The following is a 17393-nucleotide window of genomic DNA, read 5'->3' as shown; positions in this document are numbered from 1 at the left end:
CACCATCTAGTTCTTCCAGTCTCAGGCTGATGGAGTCTCTGGTTCATGTGGCCCTTTCTGTCTCTTAGGCTCATATTTCCCTTGTGTCTTTGGTGTTCTTCATTCTCCTTTGCTCCAGGTGGGCTGGGAAAATGAAGATTTTTTAACACATCCCACATGTTATCAAAGATTTCTCCTCTGGGTTGAGAAAATTTACTTATTCTAAAATAAGAGCTGAACCGACTTGATGGCACCTAACAACAACTACAAAAATAAGAGCTGGAAAAGAATCAAAAGAAAAAAAAAAGAGAAGGGGAAAAAACCCTTTGGTTAAGAATAAGATTCTTGTGGGGAGCATCTATGTCAACTGGCACAACATAGTTCATAAAGACAAAGTTTTGCACCCTACTTTGGTGAGTAGCTTCAGGGATCTTAAAAGCTTGCAAGTGGCTTTCTAAGTTACAACTATTGGTCTCTTCCTGTCTGGAGTGAAGGAGAATGAAGAAAATCAAGGATTCAGGGGAGCAAGTAGTTCAAAGGACTTATGGACAACATGAACCACAGCCTACAGGACCCTGAGACCAGAAGAACTAGATGGTGCCCAGCTACCACTACAACCACTCTGACTGGGACCACAACAGAGAATCCCCGACAGAGCGGGATAAAAATCATAGAACAAAAAAGACCAGGCTTACTAGTTTGACAGAGACTAGAGGAACTCCTAAGACTATGGCCCTAAGACACCCTTCTGAACTAGAATGGAAACTACTCCCAGAGACAACCTTTCAGCGAAACCATAGACAGGCCCATAAAACAAACAATAACACCCAAGAGGAATATACTCCTTAGAACAATCAATTATACAAGATCAAAAGGGCAACGTTCGCACTAAAGCGAAGATGAGAAGGCAGGAAGACGTGAAACATCAGGACAAAAGGGAACAGGGAACCTAGGACAGAAATGCGGAGGGTGCTGACATATCGTGGGGAATGAAACCAGTGTCATGGAACACTTCACGTACAAACTATCAGATTTGCTCTGTAAACTTTCATCTAATGCACAATAAAAACTTAAAAAAAAAAAAAAAAGGGAAAAAATGTGGAACAAAAACGCAAATTCTCAAAGAATCCAGACTTACCGGGACCAGTGAAACTGGAGAAATCCCCAAGACTATTGCCCTGAGATACTCTTTAAACCTTGAACTGAAACTATCCCCTGAAGTCACTTTTTAACTAAAGAGCAGGTTAGCTCAAAAATAATGTCACCCTTGAGTACTGTGCTCTTTTAAAAAATTATCTTTATGAGACCAAACGGACAACAGTTACTCTAAAACATAGATAAGAAGGTTGGGGGGCAGTAAAACTAAGTTAATGGGAATGCAACAACTAGAATGGAAATGAGAATACTGACACAATGTAGAGAATGTACCCAATGTCTCTGAAAATTATGTGTAGAAATTGTTGGATGGGAACCTGTTATGCTATGTATACTTTCACCAAAAATACAGTATTAAACACACACACACACACACACACACACACACACACAGAGAATAAGATTCTATTTATTATATATTTCTATTCCCAAAGCTGTTTTGAGATTTGAGATGCTATATACTCTTTTACCTTTTTCCCTCAACTACGACTATGGAAAATCCAAGTAGCAAAGAGAGGAAAGGTTTGGCCCTAATACCATTTAAGCATGTCCAATCTACAAGGAATTCAAAAACAGAAGGGTCATTTCAATGAAAAAAGCAGAGGTTGCATAACCCTAGAGGGTCCTCTGGCCTTTAAAAGAAGCCAAATTCAACACACAGTTCTCTTCGGCCATCTATACTTTAGTCAAGCCATTTAAAGCTATTTCTTGCTTACCACGATTTGGCTATGGAAAAGGCCAAAGGAATTCATTTCAAAGGAGAAAGTCTGAATTTGTTCTAGGGTATACAATTTGGAATAAATTCATTAATGTATAAGCTTAAAGAGCCTACTGGTTCCAGAGGATTTGGTATACTACAAAGGCAACCAGTTACGCTCAGCATTAACTACTAATATCGAGCAGTACAGATTCAGTATTCCCTGAAGAGATTTTCCTTTACGAGAGACACCTCCCTCCAACTATGAAAGAGAGATTCAGGTATGTGTACACTTTTAATCTTCTCCTTTAACTGTGTTCTTAACTGAAGAAACATGACTATTTACATGGACTCATGCTCCATACCTAGAAGCCATTTGCAGAAAATAAATTGCCTCTTCTTCTAAAGTTACTTTATAAAGCCAACTTCCACTTTAACATTAAGGTTGTAACTAAACTAAATGGAACAAAGGACAGGCAGAAAGTTCTTAGTTTTAAAGTGTTCATTCCAAAATTCATGATGCAAGGAAAAAGTAAAACCACACAGGCAGACAAAACAGGGGAAAGTTAGACAGAATGTCTGTCTTAGCTGAATTTCTTGGCTTCTGATGATTTGTGTTAAAATTTAAAAGACTTTAAGATGCCAGCCACAATGGCAGACAATTTTTTTTTTTTGCACTACCCATAGAGAGATAAGCTCTAAGGTACATACGCAAAGGCAAATGGCTCAGAATTAGACTTCTTGTATAGAGTAAAATAGAGCCCATGAATTCCTTAAGGTATCTCTATTTGTAAACTCTTATTACAATTTCCTCTTAAGATCTTTTAGACAGAGAAAAATAGTCTTATTCTAAGGTTTTCATATTTATTACCAACTGTTGATTAAAAATTTAAATCCAAACATCTTTTCTCCCCTACACCATTAGTGTAAAGCCTTATCCTATATAGAGCAGTCACCAGAGAAGATCTGAATAAAAACTCCAGTTTACTTTAGGCAAGAATATTTGGAGTAAAACTTTTGAAGCCGCTTACGAAAAGTGTTTTCTTTCGCAGTTTGTAAAGCTCATTATTAAAAAAATAAAATCTCACACACTTACCTAATACGACTTCAACTTTGCATACGATTTGCAGGGAAATGAAATACGTAGTAGGTTGTACTTAAATGTGCATTTTTTTAAGTCATAATAAATACTTCTTTGCATTTCATTCTGCTTTTTTCCCTCACTCCTTTAAACTATGTTTAAAATAAAACTTTGTAAACACTCACCAAGTTAAGTCAGTAGGAAGACTCTAATTTGTCTTGTCTAACAGGAAATCTCTGTTGGAAATAGAGATGATGAATCAGACTTAACTAAATTCTGAGTCTCATACAAGTCTTTACTTGGGCTTGTCTTAAAAGGGAAACTCACAAACGCGGGTGAGACCTACGCAGAGCAATGACTGGTGAAAAGGATTCACTAGTCAAAATTACCATTCTTGTATCTCATCACTAGCTCTGACTTCTCTATTTTATTCCCCTGCTAAGATTATACTTAGAAATGGAAGTCAGACAAATCCAGGATAGTTCCTCTAACAAGCTGGCCTGTATGAGTGCAGCGAAAATGAAATACGTGACTTGCCCCATGTTGACATTTACAAGAGGGGGGCGATCACTTTTGTCAGCTACCTCACAGAATGTTGAAAGAATTTCTATGAATTTATCTTTTTAATAAAGTGTTCTGTGGGTAAATCACACCAAAGCAAGACACAGCTAAGCAAAGCCATATATCCTCTAATTTTAATAAATAAATGCCATCACTAAGGTTTTTGGTTTTGTCACTAGTAAAGAGAGACTGGATTAATTCTGATTATACAAGAAAAAGAGAGAGTTTCCTGTTGAACACTGATGAGATAGCTTGGTTAAGCAACATCACTACTCTAATTATCTATCATTTCCTGTAAAGTGACTCAAAACACAAACAGGGATAAGAGGGGTGGCTGCAAGGCTTCTAAGAGTCTAGCCTAGGCAGAAAATTCTGGCACTATCTTCTCTTCTATGGAGAAATGAAGTACTGCGTACACCATGGGCAACTGATTCTTTAAAAACAGAAGGTTTTCCTGAAAATGTGGATACTAACTTTAACTGGTATACTGGTAAAAGCAAGTTTTGCTTATGCTATAATAGATTTTGGTAAACCAAGTCTGGTTACTATGAGTTGCGGGGTGTGCCCTCACCAAAAAACGTGCAAAATTACTAAGGCTAACACAAGACAGTCTTGATCAGATACCGTAAAATAAAGCCTACAAAAATCCCACGTAGTTCAGTTAAGAATAGCAGGAGTCAGGTTGAATTCATTCAACAAGTCTTTACTGCGCATCAACTGTACAAGCACTCTTTGAGTCGCAGTTGTGAAAAGACAAAGTTAAAGTTCTTGACCCTCTAAGGTTAGAGAGATAAACACATCTTAATACTTTATAAGTAACTACTCCCAGGCAGAAGATATCAACCAGCTCTAACAAATAAAAGTGCTCTGAGTTTCTGTGATTCTTAAAACAGTAACCATAAGAAACCAGTAACTTTTGTCCTTTGCTCTTTTTGTTTAAGGGTTAAGATTTTGGTTTCTCAGTTAATTTGCTGGACCTAACATTTTTAGGCCCAATGAATTGGCAAAATTTAAAGAGTCTGACGAGACTGGTAAGGATACTCTCACACTGCTAGTAAGAGGATAAACTGGTACGACCACTATATTATGTAATAAACTGAAGATACGTGTGTATGTATATATATCTCAATTCCACTTTCAAATATATAGACTCAAGAAACTTGCACGTGTGCATAAAAAAATATATAAATAAGAATATTCAAAGCAGCATTGATCATAATAGCCAAAAACAAGAAATAACCCAAGTATCCATCGACAGTAAAATGGATACATAAAATAGTGGTATATTCATATAATGGAAAACCCACTGCCATCGAGTTGATTCTGATATATAACAACCCTATAGGGCAGGGTAAAACTCCCCAGTAGGGTTTCCAAGGCTGTAGTCCTTACAGAAGCAGACTGCCGCATCTTTCTCCCATGGAATAAGCTAACGGGTTTGAACCACCAACCCTTCAGTTAGCAGCCGAGCACTTAACCACTGCACCACCAGTGCTTCTTGTATAATAGAAAGCTATATGGAAATGAAACTGAACTGCAGTTCTACATTACAACACCGATGACAGTTACAAACATAGTGTTTGGTTTTGAAAGAAGACACAAAAGAACACATAATATCATTCCATTTATATAAAGTTCAAAACAAACAAAACTAAACTATATTGGTTTGGAATGAATCCACAGGTAGTAAAATGATAAAACAAAATTGATCATCACAAGTGTCAGAACAGTGGTTACATATGAGCAACAGTGTGGGTTATAATCTAGAAGGGACACACAGCAGGCTTCTTCTGAGTGCTGGGAATGACATACTTCTAGATCTAATTGCTGGTTACAAAGGTATTTGCTTTCTATAATTATTCATTAAACTATACGTTTGTGTTTTGTGTACTTTTCTCTGTGTTATATTTCACAAAAAATATGTTTAACAGCCCCTCCACCACCTATATGTCATTTGTCGTACTGTGGTAGCTTACATGTTGCTATGACACTGGAAGCTATGCCACTGGTATTTTTACCCATGGTGGACACGTTTCAGTGGGGATTCCAAACTAGGACAGTATGGAAGAAAGGCCTGGTAGTCTACTTGTAAAAATCAGCCAATGAAACCCTGTGGATCACGACGCACTATTTGCCTCTAAGCGCTGGAAGATGAGCCCCTAGGTTTGAAGGCACTCAAAATACACAATGGCTGCAACGATGGACTCGAGCATACCAATGATCACGGCGATGGCACAGGATCGGACAGTGTTTCGTTCTGTTGTACACAGGATGGCCAGGAGTTGGAGCCAACTCGACAGCAACTAACAACAATACCCCTAGAGTAGCTTTACATATCTCATTGCTGTCAAGTCAATTCCAACTCCTAGCAACCCTACAGGACAGAATGGAACTGTCCCATAGGGTTTCCAAGGATGTAATCTTTATGGAAGCAGACCGTCACATCCTTCTCCAGCTTTATGTAGATACCTTAGCCTCCAATGTCTAAGGATGAATTCAGTGTCTTGCACAGAATATCACCTTTTAAAAATTTATTTTATTGTTTTAAGTGAAAGTTTACAAATCAAGTCAGCCTCTCATATAAAAATTTATATGCACCTTGCTACATACTCCTAGTTGTTCTCCCCATAACGAGACAGCACACTCCTTCTCTCCACTCTCCCTTTTCGTGTCCATCCCGCCAGCTTATGACCCCCTCTGCCCTCTCATCTCCCCTCCAGACAGGAGCCACCCACGTAGTCTCATGTGTCTACTTGATCCAAGAAGCTCACTCTTCACCACTATCATTTTCTAACCTATAGTCTAGTCCAATACCTGTCTGAAGAGTTAGCTTTGGGAATGTCTGGGGACCATGATCCCCAGGGTCCTTCTAGTCTCAGCCAGACCATCAAGCCTGGTCTTTTTAATGAGAATTTGAGGTCTGCACCTCACTGCTCTCCTGCTCCCTCAGGGATTCTCTGTTGTGTTCCCTGTCAGGGCAGTCATCGGTTGTAGCCGGGCACCATCTAGTTCTTCTGGTCCTCAGGCTGATGTAGACTCTGGTTTATGTGGCCCTTTCTGTCTCTTGGGCTCATAATTACCTTGTGTCTTTGGTGTTCTTCATTCTCCTTTGGTCCACGTGGGTTGAGACCAATTGATGCATCTTAGATGGCTGCGTGCTAGTGTTTAAGACCCCAGAAGCCACTCCCCAAAGTGGGATTCAGAATGTTTTCTTAATAGATTTTATTACGCCAATTGACTTAGATGTCCCCTGAAACCATGATCCCCAAACCCTCGTCCCGGCTACGCTGGCCTTTGAAGCATTCAGTTTATTCAGGAAACTTCTTTGCTTTTGGTTTAGTCCAGTTGTGCTGACCTCTCCTGTACTGTGTGTTGTCTTTCCCTTCACCTAAAATAGTTCTTATCTACTATTTAATTAACGAAAACCCCTCTCCCTCCCTCCCTCTCCAACTCTCGTAACCATCAAAGAATATTTTCTTCTCTGTTTCAACTATTTTTCAAGTTTTTACAATAATGGTCTCATACAATATTTGTCCTTTTGCAACTAATTTCACTCAGAATAATGCCTTCGAGATTCCTCCATGTAATGAAATGTTTCACGGATTTATCATTGTTCTTTATCGATGCAGAGTATTCCACTGTGTGAATATACCATTATTTATCCATTCATCCGTTGATGGGCACCTTGGTTGCTTCCATCTTTTTCCCATTGTAAATAGTGCTGCAATGAACATGGGTGTGCATATATCTGTTCGTGTAAAGGCTCTTACTTCTCTGGGATATATTCCAAGGAGTGTGATTGCTGGATCGTATGGTAGTTCTATTTCTAGTTTTTTAAGGAAGCGCCAAATCGATTTCCAGAGTGGTTATACCATTTTACATTCCTACCAGCAGTGTATAAGTGTTACAGTCTCTCTACAACCTCTCCAACATTTATTATTTTGTGTTTTTTGGATTAATGCCAGCCTTGTTGGAGTGAGATGGAATCTCATTGTAGTTTTGATTTACATTTCTCTAATGACTAATGATCATGAGCATTTCCTCACGTACCTGTTAGCTACCTGAATGTCTTCTTTAGTGAAGTGCCTGTTCATATCCTTTGCCCATTTTTTAACTGGGTTGCCTTTTTGTAGTTGAGTTTTTGCAGTATCATGTAGATTTCAGAGATCAGATGCTGATCATAAATCTCACAGCTAAAAACTTTTTCCCAGTCTGTAGGCAATCTTTTTACTCTTTTGGTGAAGTCTGTGGATGAGTATAGGTGTTTGATTTTTAGGAGCTCCCAGTTATCTAGTTTCTCTTCTGCATTGTTAGTAATGTTTTGTATACTGTTTATGCCATGTACTAGGGCTCCTAGCCTTGTTCCTATTTTTAATTCCATGATCTTTATCATTTTAGATTTTATATTTAGGTCTTTGATCCATTTTTAGTTTTCATGCATGGTCTGAGGTATGGGTCTTGTTTCATTTTTTTGCACATGGATATCCATTTATGCCAGCACCATGTTTTAAAGAGACCATCTTTTCCCCATTTAACTGACTTTGGGCCTTTGTCAAATATCAGCTGCTCATATGTAGATGGATTTATGTCTGGATTCTCAATTCTGTTCCATTGGTCTATGTATCTCTTGTTGTACCAGTACCAGGCTGTTCTGACTACTGTGGCAGTATAATAGGTTCTAAAATCAGGTAGAGTGAGGCCTCCCACTTTGTTCTTCTTTTTCAGTAACGCTTTACTTATTCGGGGCCTCTTTCCCTTCCATATGAAGTTAGTGATTTGTTTCTCCATCTTATTAAAAAATGTTGTTGGAATTTGGATCAGAATTGCATTGTATCTATAGATCCCTTTAGGTAGAACAGACATTTTTACAATGTTGAGTCTTCCTATCCATGAGCGAGGTATGTTTTTCCACTTATGTAGGTCTCTTTTTGTTTCTTGCAGTAGTGTCTTGTAGTTTTCTTTGTATAGGTCTTTTACGTCTCTGGTAAGATTTATTCCTAAGTATTTTATCTTCTTGGGGGCTATTATAAACGGTATTGATTGGGTGATTTCCTCTTCAGTCTTCTTTTTGTTGGTGTAGAGGAATCCAACTGATTTTTGTATATTCATCCTGTATACTGATACTCTGCTGAACTCTTCTATTAGTTTCAGTAGTTTTCTTGAGGATTCTTTAGGGTTTTCTGTGTACAAGATCATGTCATCTGCAAATAGAGATAATTTTACTTCTTCCTTACCAGTCTGGATGCCCTTTATTTATCTAGCCTAATTGCTCTGGCTAGAATCTCCAGAACAATGTTGAATAAGAGTGGTGATAAAAGGCATTCTTGCCTGGTTCCCAGTCTCAAGGGGAATGCTTTCAGACTCTCTCCATTTAGGATGGTGTTGGCTGTTGGCTTTGTACAAATACCCTTTATTATGTTGAGGAATTTTCCTTCTATTCCTATTTTGCTGAGAGTTTTTATCATGAATGGGTGTTGAACTTTGTCAAATGCCTTTTCTGCATCAATTGATAAAATCATGTGGTTCTTGTCTTTTGTTTTATTTATGTGGTGGATTACATTAATTGTTTTCCTAATGTTGAACCATCCCTGCATATCTGGTATGAATCCTGCTTGGTCATGGTGAATTATTTTTTTGATATGTTGTTGAATTCTATTGGCTAGAATTTTGTTGAGGCTGTTTGGATCCAAGTTCTGTAATTTTGGATTACAGTTTGGATATAGGTCTGTAATTTTCTTTTTTTGTGGTGTCTTTACCTGGTTTTGGTATCAGGGATATGCTGGCTTTATAAAATGAGTTTGGGAGTATGCTGTCCTTTTCTATGCTCTGAAATACCTTTAGTGGTAGTGGTGTTAACTCTTCTCTGAAAGTTTGGTAGAACTCTGCAGTGAAGCCATCCCTGGGCCAGGGCTTTTTTTTGTTGGGAGTGTTTTGATTAACGTTTCAATCTCTTCTTTTGTTATGGGTTTATTTAGCTGTTCTACCTTTGTGTTTACGTAGGTAGTGTGTTTCTAGAAATTCATCCATTTCTTCTAGGTTTTCAAATTTGTTAGAGTGCAATTTTTGTAGTAATCTGATAGGGTTCTTTTAATTTCAATTCACCCTTGATTTTTTTAAAAGGGACAATTCAGGATGAGAATTCAGTAATTAAGCAGAAACAACTACCAATGGACAAATTCCCTATTATACTTCTTTTCTTTGACTTTAAATATAACATGGAAACTCAGGAAAATTTTCAGTACTGATACGAATGTTTAAATCTATGTACGACTACTCAACCAGGAGCCATTAGTTAATACCCAAATTGTTTTAAGAAGAAACTTTTGAAAGCTTTTACCCTTTTAGTTTAATCAAGGCCTCTGACTGAACTTTCAGTGACTTCCCATCTCACTCGTAGCAAAAACCAAAATCCTTGCCGTGGCTGAAAAGGCCCTGATAATCTAGACCCCCCATTACCTCTCTGAATTCACCTCTATGTTCTCCCACACTTGCTGTTTTCAGCAACAACACTGCCCTTCTTTGCTGTTTTTCCTCAGACAGAATGGCTCATTCCTGTCTCCAGACTTTGTACACACTATTTCCCCTGCCTGGATAACTCTTCCCCTAGATATTCTTGTTGCCATTGTTGCGTCTTTCCATAACTGTCGCCATTTCTGTGAGGCCTTCCTTCACCACCTTTCCCCAACAGCCACAATCCTATTCCCCTTTCCTTACTTTATTTTCTCTATAGCATGTTGTTGTTGTTAGGTGCCATCAAGTCAGTTTCAACCCATAGTGACCCTATGCACAACAGAATGAAACACTGCCTTACAATCATTGTTATGCTTGAGCCCATTGTTGCAGCCACTGTGTCAATCCACCTCATTGAGGGTCTTCCTCTTTTCTGCTGACCCTATACTTTACCAAGCAGGATGCCCCCTTCAGGAACTGATCCCTCCTGACAACATGTCTGAAGTATGTAAGATGCCATCTTGCCATCCCTGCTTCTAAGGAGCATTCTGGTTGTACTTCTTCCAAGACAAAGTTATTTGCTTCTTTTGGCAGTCCATGGTATATTCAATATTCTTCGCCAACACAATTCAAAGGTGTTAATTCTTCTTCAGTCTTCCTTATTCACTGTCCAGCTTTCACATGCATATGATGCAACTGAAAATACCATGGCTTGGGTCTGGCGCACCTTAGTCTTCAAGGTGACATCTTTGCTTTTCTCTCTATAGCATATAATGTCATTTATCCTGCTATATCTTTTAACTGGAATGAATGTAAGCTCTATGAAGACAGAGATTTGTGACTGTTCTGTTGCACCATGTCTGGCACATGGTAGGCCAGAAATAAATACTTAACAAATGACTGAATCAGTCTCCTTTTCTTTAGGATTTCCATCCTTGAAAATTAATAACTCCATAAATTAAAAAAAAACAATGTTTTCCCTCTTTATGTGTGAAACTAATTACCAAATTTTATTTTACTAACAAGTTTCAGGTTTATGCTCTTCTCAATATTACTGAGTCATAGTTAAGGGTTAAACAGTTGATACAAATTTAAATCCTTCAGCCAAAGATTAGACAGGCTCATAAAACAAAAGACTAAATGGGCACACCAGCCCAGGGGAAAGGATGAAAAGGCAGGAGGGGACAGGAAAGCTGATAATGGGGAACCTAAGGTCGAGAAGGCAAGAGTGTTGACAGGTCATGGCAACCAATGTCACAAAACAATATATGCACTGTTTAATAAGAAACTAATTTGCTCTGTAAACCATCTAAAGCACAATAAAAAAAAAATCTGTAAATTAAAATTTTTGTTTCTTTGTTTGTTTTACCTTTTTGAAGTGTTCTAAGCTTTTTATGGTCTTTAAAAATGTTTTTCCTCCAGGGCTTGGAAACAAGTTCCCAGAAAGTTATACATAAGAATCACCTGGGGATCTTGTTAAAACCTAGATTCTGATTAGGTAGATCTGGGGTGGAAATGCAAATTCTCAGCAGGAAACTTATTAAAAATGCAAAATATCGGCAGGGGTTCCAACCAGAGGAAACCCAGTTCCAAGTCCTGTTTTCTTCCCTCTTCCTTTACGTTCTTCCATCCCCAACCTGTTTTTTCCTTCCGTTCTCTCACTAATCAATAGTTACTTTCAACTGGTAGCACGTCTCTGGAATGTTTATACTTTTCACTTCTTAAAGGAAAAGATACTCCCAAATTAAAAAAAAAAAATCCCACTCCACAGCCCAAAGATCAAATAAAGGGGCAAAGACTTGACGTAAAACATGTTGTCGTTAGCTGCCGTCCAGTTGTACACCCGCCCCTCCGACTCACAGTGACCCAGGCACAACAGAACAAAATGCTACCCGGTCCTTAACTATCTCCGTGATAGGCCGCGGATCATCAGACTGTTGTGGTCCACAGGGTTTCACTGGCTGATTTTCAGAAGCAGATCAGAAGGTCTGTCTTCCCAGTCCAGTCTTAGTCTGGAAGCTCCACTGAAGCCTGTTCAGCATCACAGTAACATGCAAGTCTCCACTGACGGACGGGCGGTAGCTGCACGTGAGGTACACTGTCTGAGAATCAAACCTAGGTCTCCTAAATGCAAGTGGATAATTCTATCACTGAACCACCAATGCCTCATTGAAGTAAAAGATACTGTTTTTGCTGCCTTTCATTTTGGCAATATGGCTAGGAACAAAGCTTTAATTACCAAATAAGAGCACAAAACCAAACTTATTTTACCACTTCTACATTGTATCATCTTTATGGCATTTAAATTTATCAGGGGTCCTCAGTGTCACAAGTTGCTTTGGAAAAAATCCAAAGGCCACTTAGAAAAAGATCTGTATACTTGAGTGCTACAATCTCCTCGAAACCCTAGCTTCGAGATTACCCGTATAAACACAACCATGCACTTCCACCCTATCCTCCTGGTCTCCTTTAGAAAGACTTTTGAAGTTCTTTTGTGTTAAGTACTTTAGGCTATATAATCACTCCCTCACAATCAGTATTCAATGCTTCCAGGTTTTCAGAGTACTCTGACATCCATGATCTTATTTGGAATTTCTTAACAGCTCTGGGAGGCACGCAGGGCAAGTATTTTACAAATAAGGCAATTGAAGCTCAGAGCTTATGATCTGTCATGGTCACATGGCTATTAGGTGGCTTGCGTTAAGAACACAAGTCATACAGCTCCTAATTGAATACTTCATAATTCCTGCAGCTAGGTGATTCTTGGAGCCCTGGTGGTGCAGTGGTTAAGTGGTTAAGGTTGGTTGTTCAAACCCACCAGCCACTCCATGGGAGAAAGATGTCCGTAAAGATTTACAGCCCTGGAAACCCTATGGGGCAGTTCTACCCTTCCCTATAGGGTCACTATGAGTCAGAATCGACTGAACGACAATGAATTTGTTTTTTTAAGGTGATTTTTAGATCAGATATGGCCTTTTCCTCAATATGTAAAAAAAAAAAAAAAAAGGAAAAATACAGAGATACATTTATATACTTTAGCTTTCATTTCAAATTTCATTTTCAGGTGGCAACTCTTGAAAAGTAAGCATTTGTGTTCTAATGATTTCTGAGCACCATCATTAGTGGAGACCTTGGCAAGTTATTGATAGACTCATGCCTAATTCCAAGACTGGACCTTGGGAACAAATTCTATGTCCTGATTCTTTTAGGATTACTTTCCATGGTTTAGCACGTAGTCATCATTACATAATTAAAAAAGAAAAAAAAGTCTACTGTTATAACCTATCAGAATAGTTTTCCAGTCTGAGTTCCCAAGAAACCAGTGTCTTCCCACCAGAGATCGCTCTCTCCTCAGCCACAAGTTTACAGTATTAAAAGGCACATGCTCTACCATTTAATTATACTCACTTGAGGTGTCTAATATGACTAAAACATGGAAAACCTGTCAGCTGTCCTGCTTCCCAACATATTCCACATTTATCCACTTTTGCTCAAGCCACCATTTTCTCTCACCTCAACAGTGATAACTGGTTCCTAATTGATCTCCCAGCTTCCCCTGTAGCCTTACCTATTCTCTACACAGCAGCCACAATGAGCTTGTAAAATATAAGCCAGATCATGTCACTCCCACTTAACCATGCTTAAAATAAAGTTCAGTTTCTTTCCCTGACCCTACAGGCTTCTAGAAGAGTTGGCTTCTCACACCAAATTAATCTCCTACCCTTCTCCCACATCATTAACTTCACTCCAAGTGCAGTGTCCTTCTTTCCATGAACAACCCAAGCTTGTTTCCACATCAGTGCCTTTGCACTCTCTTCCCTCAGCCTGGAAGACCCTTCTCCTAGATCTTCACATTGCTGGCTTCTTGTTATATAGGTCTTAACTCAAAAGTCACCTCTTTTTAAAAAAGCCCTACTTGGGAAGGACAACACACAATACAGGGAGAGTCAGCACAACTGGACTAAAACAAAAGCTAAATAGTTTCTTGAACAAACCAAATACTTCCAGGGACAGAGTAGCAGGGGCAGGGGTCTGGGGACCATGGTTTCAGGGGACATCTAGGTCAATTGGCATAACCAAGTTTATTAAGAATACGTTCTGCATCCCACTTTGGTGAATGGTGTCTAGGGTGTTAAAAGCTATAAAGTGGCCATCTAAGATGCATCAGTTGGTCCCAACCCACCTGGAGCAAAGGAGAATGAAGAACACCAAAGACACAAGGAAAATATTAACCCAGGAGACAAAAAGGGACACATTTACCAGAGACTCCATCAGCCTGAGATCAGAAGAACTAGATAGTGCCCAGCTACCACCAACGACTGCCCTGACAGGGAACACAACAGAGTCCCTGACAGAGCCAGAGAAAAGTGGGGTACAGAACCCAAATTCTAGTAAAAAGACCAGGCTTAATGATCCGACTGAGACTGGAGGAACCCCAGAAGACATGGCCCCCAGACTCTCTGTTAACCCAGAACTAAAGCCATTCTCAAAGCCAACTCTTCAGACAAAGTTTATACTGGACTATAAGACATAAAATGATACTTGTGAAGAGTGTGTTTCTTAGTTCAAGTGGATGTATGAGACTAAATTGGCAGCTCCTGTTCAGAGGCAAGATGAGAAGGCAGAAACGGACAGGAGCTGGTTGAATGGACATAAGAAATTTGGGGTAGAAAGGAGGAGTGGGAAACTAGGGCCACATAACAATGTGTGTATACATTTTTGTATGAGAAACTAAGTTGAGCTGTAAACTTTAACCAAAAGCACAATTAAAAAAAAAAAGGCATTCTCTAACCACTGTCAAAAGTAGCAGCCCTAATCACACCCTACACCCCTTCTATAAATTTGTTTCATGTGTATCTATTCTCTACACTGTCTACAGTTTACACCCTGATCATCTTCTGGGTGCATTTACAATTAATGACATTCTGGTCCTGCAAAGCTAAGAATGAGAACCTGAACTGTGGAGACTCTGCTGAGATAATGCCCATTTCAAAGTCACAAGCAGCCACCTGATCTTCTTCTTTTTAAGGCCTAACAGAATCTTACACCTTTTCCTTGGATGTAAACTTTCAAATCAACCCAACCTTCATCTTAGAAAATTTCCCTATTATGCTGTTTGGTCCTCTCTCTTTTAAAATTATAATATCAAGCCTCTATACTCTCTCTTTATATTTTACTTGCCTTAAAGAAATTAAGTCAGTGGTGGTGGTACAATTCTCGTTTTTCATGCTGGAGGTCCCAGTTGGATTCTAGCCAATGCACCTTATGTGCAACTACAGCCATCTGTCAGTCATTCATCTATCAGACACCTGTCTATCAGCCACTGTCAGTGAAGCTTGCATATGTTGTTATGACGCTGAACAGGTTTCAGTGGAGCTGAAGGCGTGGCAATCTACTTCTGAAAGTCAAAACCCTATGGATCACAACAGTACGATCCCCAACTGATCATGGAGATGGCGCGGGACCAGGAAGCGTTTCATTCCATTGTGCATGGGGCTGCCATTAGTCGGGGCCGACTGGAGGGCAGCTAACAATGCAAAAAAGAAATCACCAGTTTTTCTGATTCAGCCTTACTCTATAGCACATGGTTCATTTTCTACCAATTAAAAAAAAAACGATCATAATAGGACTGGGGAGCTGAGATCTGTTTTCTTGGAAGTGAGTGGGTTTAAAAGAAAAATAAAAGGAAAAAATAAGTACTTTGTGGGGGAGAGATGTAAACACCAACAATTTTAATAGTGTTAGTGATTAGCTAGCGATTAGTGTTAGTGATGGTGAAAAATCAAGAAAACTTGCTAATAATACCTAATTCCTCAAAAGTAAAAGATCTGAATAAAGTGAAGGGAATTCTTCCTTTTTAGCCTGAATATTTTGAAGGCAAGGGACTTGCAGTTAGAGCACCATGTACTGCGCCTGGCACACAGAAAGTACTTCATTAATGTTTGATGAATAATTCTATAGCTGTAACAGGATCTAATGAAATCCAGTCAAATGATTTAGTTTTATAGATGAGGAAACTCAACCCCAAAGAAGCTTAGCGTCTTGCCCAATGTGCTATATTACATACAAGAGGCCAGCAGCAAGCTGAGAACAGAACCCAGTCTATCATACTATCTTCTCTGCAGTTATGTTTGAAAAAGGGAATGTTGGGCTGAAGAATTTCAAAGTGAGAAAAACAGTCAAACTGTAATTAGGGACCAAGAAAAAAACACACAAACCCGTCGAGTGGATTCTGACTCAGTGACCCTGTAGGACAGTGTAGAACTGTCCCGTAGGGTTTCCAAGGACCAGCTAGTAGATTCAAACTGCTGACCTTATGGCTGACAACCAAGCTCTTCACCACTGTGCCATCAGGGCTCCAAAAATAAAGACGATGGGTTCAATAATGATCTAGAATACAGAAAAGACCTCAGTCAGTGTCTTAGTTATCTAGTGCTGCTATAACAAAAATACCACAGAAATTAATTTTCTCACAGTTTAGGAGGCTACAAGTCTGAATTCAGGGCACTGGTTCTAGGGGAACGCTTTTTCTCTCTGTCCACTCTAGAGAAAATCCTCACCTCTTCTGCTCCTGGGCGATCTTCCTGTGGTTTGACATCTCTCTTCCCCCATCTCTGCTACCTAGCTTGCATTTAATCTCTTTTATATATCAAAAGCGATTGACTGAAGATACCAAAGCCCAAAAAGCAAATCCACGGGTGTTGAGTCGATTCCTACTCATAGCAACCCTACAAGACAGAGTAGAACTGACTCACAGGGTTTCCAAGCCTGTAAATCTTTATGGAAGCAGACTGCTACATCCTTCTCCCATGGAGTGGCTGGTGAGCTCGAACCACCAACCTTTTGGTTAGCAGCTGAGCACTTTAACCACTACACCACCAGGACTCCACTGAAGGTATACCCTATACTAATCCTGTCTCATTAATATAACAGAGACAACCCATTCCCAAATGGGATTATGACCACAGGTATAGAGGTTAGGATTTACAACACACATTTTTTGGGAGACACAGTTCAAACCACAACATTATGCAGAGTCCAAATTCTCTCCATGACCAGTAAGGATTCTGGAAACAATCCAGAAAACACATGCAATGTTGACACCCCCCAGCCTAGCTTTCCAGTCTTACCTCCTGCAACTGTTCAAATTAAGTCAACTGTCAAACTATCTAACCTCATTGCTCAGTCTACATTTACAACAGAATTAAAGTGACTATACAAACTGGATTCCCTCCAAAGGATGTAGGGTTACAAAGATAAGTTTGCAACTGTATTTGTTCTTGGACCTCTATAACCTTTTCTCCCTCTCAATTTAACCAAAACTTTACTGATTAAACAGCACAGACATGTTTTGACTCTGATCCTCAAGATGCTAAAAGGCTTTCTTTATTTCCTGGAAATCCTTTCCTGTGAAAGATTCATCACATCAGCCTAATCAAATTATTATCAAATATCCAGAATGTCCATCTT

At 39.2% G+C, this 17393-nt stretch overlaps 1 protein-coding gene across 5 annotated transcripts in view; it reads right to left on the bottom strand.

Moving 5' to 3' along the window:
- Nucleotides 1-17393, bottom strand: part of SPOP (speckle type BTB/POZ protein) — a 76151-nt gene that overhangs the window by 33511 nt on the left and 25247 nt on the right. The window contains exons 2-3 of one of the 5 annotated variants that reach the window (XM_049859099.1): nt 16237-16313; nt 3098-3148 (exon numbers count right to left, since the gene is read on the bottom strand). The exons of 1 other annotated variant lie outside the window; for it this stretch is intronic. The gene's annotated coding sequence lies outside the window, so the exon portion shown is untranslated. Of the gene's footprint in view, nt 1-3097; nt 3149-16141; nt 16198-16236; nt 16314-17393 lie in introns of those variants that run through there. 3 more of the 5 variants (XM_049859098.1, XM_049859100.1, XM_049859101.1) reach the window with 3 other exon arrangements.

The sequence above is a fragment of the Elephas maximus genome, chromosome 19, assembly GCF_024166365.1.
Source record: "Elephas maximus indicus isolate mEleMax1 chromosome 19, mEleMax1 primary haplotype, whole genome shotgun sequence".
Taxonomy (NCBI): Eukaryota; Metazoa; Chordata; class Mammalia; order Proboscidea; family Elephantidae; genus Elephas; species Elephas maximus.
The sequence above is the reverse complement of the archived record's forward strand: the minus strand, read 5'-3'. Positions and strand labels throughout refer to the sequence as shown.